The sequence below is a fragment of the Pinus tabuliformis genome, chromosome X, assembly GCF_031772625.1.
Source record: "Pinus tabuliformis cultivar Carrire ecotype Pingquan chromosome X, CPIR1, whole genome shotgun sequence".
NCBI classification, from domain to species: domain Eukaryota; kingdom Viridiplantae; phylum Streptophyta; class Pinopsida; order Pinales; family Pinaceae; genus Pinus; species Pinus tabuliformis.
The window spans coordinates 714,918,028-714,924,666 of record NC_142308.1 but is presented as its reverse complement, the minus strand read 5'-3'; the positions used below and the strand labels follow the sequence as shown (position 1 = coordinate 714,924,666).

Sequence of the window (6,639 nt, the reverse complement as noted above, 5' to 3'; positions counted from 1 at the left end):
TCATATTCGAACCTAAAAGAGCTTACCTTTTATCCTTAATTGACTAAAATAGAGCGGACTGCCACATATTGGAAGTGCTGTAGGTTATACTGATAGACAAGTGTCTCTCTTTCAAGTTTCTCAGTCATCTTCACCATCATAACTGCTCTGTGTTTAAAATCATCACCTACAGCAGTTTCGTAGCGCGCTACGAAACTGCTGTGTGATTTCAAAAACACAGTCTTGTGATATGCATAATAAATTCTACTGTACTTTTAATAATCCCTAACAGGATCCCTGCTCCTCTCTCTGTCGTGATAACGATCACCATTGGTTGATTTTGAAATAGCATCACTGCCATTCCTGTCACGAGGCAGTATTCGACGCACAGGTGAGGCATCTCGGGTAGAAGCACAATGTGGTGCATGCTGGCCAAATTACACAGATAAAGCAGCTTTAACTGATGGTGGCCTTCGGGCAGTGTCATCTGATCCATAGTGATTAGTATCACCAGTCACTCCTGCATGCCGAGTGGGAGGATTCATTCATTCCAAATGAGCAGTAATTTGACACATGATAGGTACCGGTATGTGAGGAAAAAGTGTATCGAAATAGTACTGGCCTAGAAGTAAATCATGAACATAAACACCCATTGTGGTCATCCTTCCATTTGATCCTGGAGAAAATTCCTCCTCGTCCTTAACATAAGGCTCGACCCAAACCCATAACGTCTTAGGATCTGCAACATAACGCAAGTACAGGAAACCACTACATCTCATGTATGGAGAATCCTCGTGCTTAAGAAGCCCATGTATTTGCTTCACTGTCAACTTCATGGTAAAAAATTTGTAGAGAAGACAAAATGTTGTAAACGGGCCCCTACAATTCCCTTCTTGTAATGAGCTATACTCTGATGTATATCTCCTTCACGCTTCACCTTTGTACCAAGGTCTGTAAGGGCTATAGTCATGTTATTCTTAGCGATTTCAAAATTAGGATATACAGTCAAACACCTCTCAAAGAGCAGCAATAAAAACTGGACTTCCCATGTGGAACAGGTGTCCGCTGAACTGGTCTTTGGCACACTTTCAATGGGCGAATATAACGCTGGGTAGTATTACAGAAGACAAAATTTACCAAGAAATCATTTTGCATCTCTGTAAAAAACCTGCAAGGCAAAGCGACCAGAAAAAGAGACAAGGGAGATGTTCTCTGACATCTCATTTAGCATAACATTGTATGTGTCCATTGATAAACGTTCTGCTAGGAACTGATAAGTGAGTCTCAAAACGTCTAACAGTTGTTGCAACTCCACAACGGCACAGAGATCATGAGACTCAAAGAGTTCAAACAAGAAGTCAATATTTTCTCTGAAAATTTTATTCATCCTCTGCGTCCTTGGAATTTCCTTGTTTGGCGAACCAACTCCGTAAAAATCTCACGTATTCCATGGAACCCGCATTTTTCAGGGTGAATGCGCTCATTCCACTAAGCATCAATTTCGCCCTCTGTCCCCACTTGATAAACTCCGGCAAAACAGTCCCAACAACGCAAATCAAAGGCGAAAAAGAAAGAGTTTAGATATCTTGTGTCAATGGCTCAATTTGTCTTCCTCCATTTGCGCATGAACAGAATGATCTATAACACCCGGCAATTCCACAAACATGATCCCACAATCCAGCGCACTGTTGTAGAGGCCATGTGTCATACAGTTAACACGTATGTTGTCACTTATCCATAATCGGTTTTACCCACAGCAGAAGAAATCTCCACCGGCCCATTTTAATAGTCCTCAGCCATAATATGAAAACGGTGCTCCCATATAGACCCGTATGTTGACACGTATCATTTGGGAAAAACTCCTTCATTAACATTGCATTTGTTGAGAGATTTGTATCCATCAGCAACTCCAGAACTTGAAACGGAATGTGTTCCTGGATACCATTCCCAATTTGTAACTTTCTTAATGCGGCATGAACAGGTAACCACAGCTCAAGCTACGTATCTGGTTCTTTAAGTCGATCCAATAATGCTTAAGCAGCCAATAAATGTTCTGAAATAACTGTCAACTTTGTCACCAAAGCAAAAATATCTGGTTGCAAATGTTTTGGAGCCTTATCTAAAACAAGAGCAATTTTCTGAGTTGTGACCTCTGTCTCGGTTCTGGACCACCATGGGGAACTACACCATCGAATGCCTTGAGAGAATCGACAATCAACCCTAATAGTTCTTCAGATTGCTCTGGCCATTTTGTCTCTTGCTTTTGATTAGAATTGTTCACTCTCGAAGACTCTTGTGCAGTTGATTCTAGAGGTGATGAAACAGGCCAAACTGCAGCCTTTTCCGCATACACTGTTGCCAGTAAGTCAGTGCTTTGCACTGTTTGCTCCATCCATCCCAACATCAAGGCGTTAATCTACAGGATTATTCAGAGATTCCAGTGTTCCATTAAAACCTTTAATTCTCTAAGAAGTGAACACTCCCCCGCGCAAACATTATGGCAAACATTTTTATGACACTGAATGTGGTCTTCCCATCTGTAAACACTTGAGCCAATGTTCCAGCTCCTTCAATAGCTTCTGGTAGTATGCTGTGACAACACCCGACTCAGGAAACAATATGACCATTGCATACTTGAGCATAAAATATATCAAAACTTGCATCTTTACATGCTTCATGACTAATTTAAATGTCTCAACAATTGAGCTTGCAGGTTTTCGACTGTCCTCTGAAATACATCATAGACTCACAACCTGTTGGCATGAAGCAACCAGCAATCCTGCATTCTCCTCGAAACTATACTCAATCCAAAGCAGCAGAAAACCTCTGTTATCCTCTGTAATCAAAGATACTCTAACATATTCCTTTGGCTTAAATGGGCCTTTTCATCCGAGTATTAGCTGAGAAATCTTCAAGATTTAGCCAATAAGTAAGACTATCAAGAATACCACCTGTAGTTTACATTACTTTGTTTGGTGATTGTTCATGTGTGTTAATAAAGATATTCCTTGTTGTGCTGACTGCCTTTGTTCCAAGGGTCACAAGCAATCTTGGGTCAAGACCATCTGCAACAGGCTGGGAGAAATAGCCCACTAAAGGAGCCATATGTATCCTGCCTATAGTTCAGAACATCATCGGAATGTCTGAGTTGTTTATTTTCAAGCCTATACTCATGCATAACTCAGTGGATTTTGATAAACATGACCGCTGGTGAAAATGGCAATGGTTTCGGGAAAATTCCCAATTTGGTAGCGCAGCCAGTGCAAGGTTAGTGATTTTGCTACGAAATCACTAAAACAGATGGCGCTGCTAAACTGCTAACGAATTTATGCGCTGCGAAACTGCTAAAAGAATTCAGGCACTGCGAAAACACCCTGGTCTTTAAACTAGGCTAAAAATTTTTAACTACAGCATTTTCAGTGATAACACGTGGCATCCTGTACAACTTCACTCTACTGAACTATTGCATAATCAGGTCATCGTGGGAGATTTGGCATAAATATTTCTTAAAGAATCCAATATTGATTATACTTGTGGAATTGGAAAGAGGACTCATAGAGATATAATAGGAAGAAATTTTGGAACTTGGAGATCTGAAATTACATAGTTACAATCATTTCAAGATCGAGCTCCTAAAAGCAAGAAAAATGTGTGTAATGTTTTTTTAAACTGCATAAATTTTGTTTGAAAAATCAATTTGAAGTAATTCAAAGGGCATAGTGAAGCATATATATCATTGTTCGATTTCAAAATGCCTTGAAGCAAGAAAAGGGAAACACCTAGTAAGAAACTAGAAATCTCTACTATGACGCATGAAGAAGAGGAATAAATGAAACATTATATATCAAAATTACGAGATCAAGCGCAACAAATTTCACTTTCACAAAATGTAACAGAAGATAAGATGAATGGTTTGAAGAATAACATGGAAGCTAAGATCAATGGTATAGAAGAAAAATTGAAAGGAAACATGGAATATTTGAAGAAAGATTTGACAAAGTTGCTACAAGAAATGCTTCCTAATGAAGAAAATGTAGTAGAGGAAACTCATGATGAGAACAAAATAAATGTTAATCATGATTTCATAGACTCTAATGTTGGATTGAAGACCCACCATATTCCAAATATCAATATGAGGAAGTTTGATGGAAAGGATCCTGTAACATGGATACTACAGATGGAGCAATATTTTGATCTCCATAATGTGCAAAACACACAAAAGGTATGCATTGCAACTTTATATTTAGAACCCAATCAATTTGTATGGTATTGATGGCTTTGCTCTCATAAAAAATTGTCACTTGGTCAATTTTTATGGAGGAAATGATAGCATATTATGAAGATACAAAGAGAAACACCTTCTTTAGCCAATTGATAAATCTCAAACAAAAGGGTTCAATGGTGGAGCACATTAAGCACTTCCAAAAATTGAATATAAGGGTAAATGATATTCGAAAGGAGCATAAGCTTTATGTATTCATAGGGAATTTAAAGGATAACATCCATCATGAGGTTTGCCTCTGGGAACCTGATTCATTGGAGAAGGCATTTAGGTTGGCAAGAAAAACTGAAAGCAAAATTATGGCAACACGAAAGCCTACTACTCACTATTATAAAGATGGAAGTGTTGTTGCTCCTAGCTTTCCACAACCTACAAGGTTGACACCACAAAAATTGGAAGAAAAAAGAGCAAAAGGGATTTGTTACACTTGTGATAACAAATACACTAAAGGCCATAAGTGTGTTGGGAATAAATTAATTTACATAGATTGTGAAGAGGAGGAAGAAAAGGAACAAGAAATGTCAAAAGAAGAGGATATACACTAGGAACCAACCCCAAAGAAAGACGAAATGAATCTGACCATATCTTGTAATGAATTGTAAGGAATTACCACTCCTCAAACTCTTAAGATAGAAGAACAAATCAAGAAGAAAAAGGCAATAGTGTTGATTGATTCGGTTAGTACCCATAATTTTATTCATTGTAAGATAACCATGGAATTGAATTGTTTCCTATATCTAGCACCAGAGTGTCAAGTGATGGTTGTAAATGGAGGAACCATAAATTGCTATGGAAAGTGCCATAATATCAACTATCCATAGGAGAATATATATTGAATAGTCCAATTCTTTCCATTCCAATGGGTGGTGCTGATGTTGTACTAGGAGTCCAATGGTTACAATATTTGGGTACGATAGCTTTTAATTTTTAAGAACTTTCCTTGAAATTGTTTTTGGGAAGGAAAGCAAGTTGAACTAAGGGGTATCATAGGGAAACCAGGAAATATAATCAACACTAATGGCATGAAAAATATTCTAAAGAAAGAAAAACGGGGTGTAATTGCACAATTATGTTCACTAGAGGTTCAAACATTGAAATCATATATTTCTCTAGATATCCAAAAAGTCTTGGACAATCATTCTAAGTTTCAAGAAGTGGAAGATCACATCGAGCATCAATAACAAGTTCTCCAACTCTTGAAGGATAATCTCACTTTTGCGTAGAATAGAATGAAACAACATGCAGATCAAAATCGCAGCAAAAGAAGTTTTGATGTAGGTGACTGGGTATTTTTACGGCTACAACCATACAAACAAATGTCCCTCAAGCAAGCTAAGCTTAGGATAATAAATCATCAGCAAAGTATTATGGTCCTTACAAGGTGTTGCAAAATATTAGTACTATGGCATACAAATTAGAGCTTCTTGCATCTTCCTAAGTGCACCCAATTTTCCATGTTTCATGATTAAGGAATGTTATAGGTAACAAGCTCCCAACTCAAACAATATTGTCAAAACTCGACGAGAGGGGAAAAATCATATTGGAACCTGAAATAGTCAATGAAACAAAAACTCGACAGCCACGAAATCGATTGTAGTGTTCCTAAGTAGGAATGTAAGTGATATTAAGCAAATAAACAATGTAGCGACACACAAAAACTAAACACACATAAAAAAATCCATGAAAATGCTACCAATAAGAAATCGTTGTGCCATATTATTAAAAATATGTAGGCTAGATACAATATGAAATGGAAAGATGCCCTAGCCTTGTCCCAATGAACAAGCAAGACCAACCCCAGGTGGGAAAATAGCCGAGCTGAAGGATGTGCAACTGCTACACCACTCTGCACTGTGCTCCCCAGTAAACTACTACCCTACTGAACTTTGACTAGCTGGAATGTGCTCACAAACTGCCTAGAAAATTATATCCTTGTAGCCCCGGTCTCCTTGGACAAAACCTAGAAAAACCCAGAAGGGAATCTATCTTGTTTTGACTTCGTATTTTCGACCTCCTTGGAACCTCTCCCAAGCTTTGACTGCCAATTTCGACTTGCAGGAAACAGCCTGCAAATCCCTCTACAAAATCCTCCAAAATGTTGGTTTTACCGCTGCTATTCAACTCCAAGCTCCCCAGATGGATCTTGGCCAAGATCAATTTCTCCCCAAGTCCCACGAATTTGTTGTTGGATGGCCTCTATGCAGTCCCTCTGTCCAGGAATTTGACTAACTGCTGCATTGGTCTAGCTAGTTGCAAACTCCAGCGAAAATGCCTTCCCTACAGAGCCTCCTAAACTCCCAGATATCCCAGCAAGCAATGAATCCCCTTTTTAACCTCCAACTCCTACTGTGTGTTTTCTGGCTGCCGAGGAATACACA

At 38.6% G+C, this 6,639-nt stretch overlaps 1 pseudogene; it reads right to left on the bottom strand.

Moving 5' to 3' along the window:
- Nucleotides 1–254: 254 nt before the first annotated feature.
- LOC149141959 (pre-mRNA splicing factor SR-like 1 pseudogene) lies at nucleotides 255–815 on the bottom strand (annotated as a pseudogene).
- Between the last annotated feature and the right edge of the window lie 5,824 nt (nucleotides 816–6,639).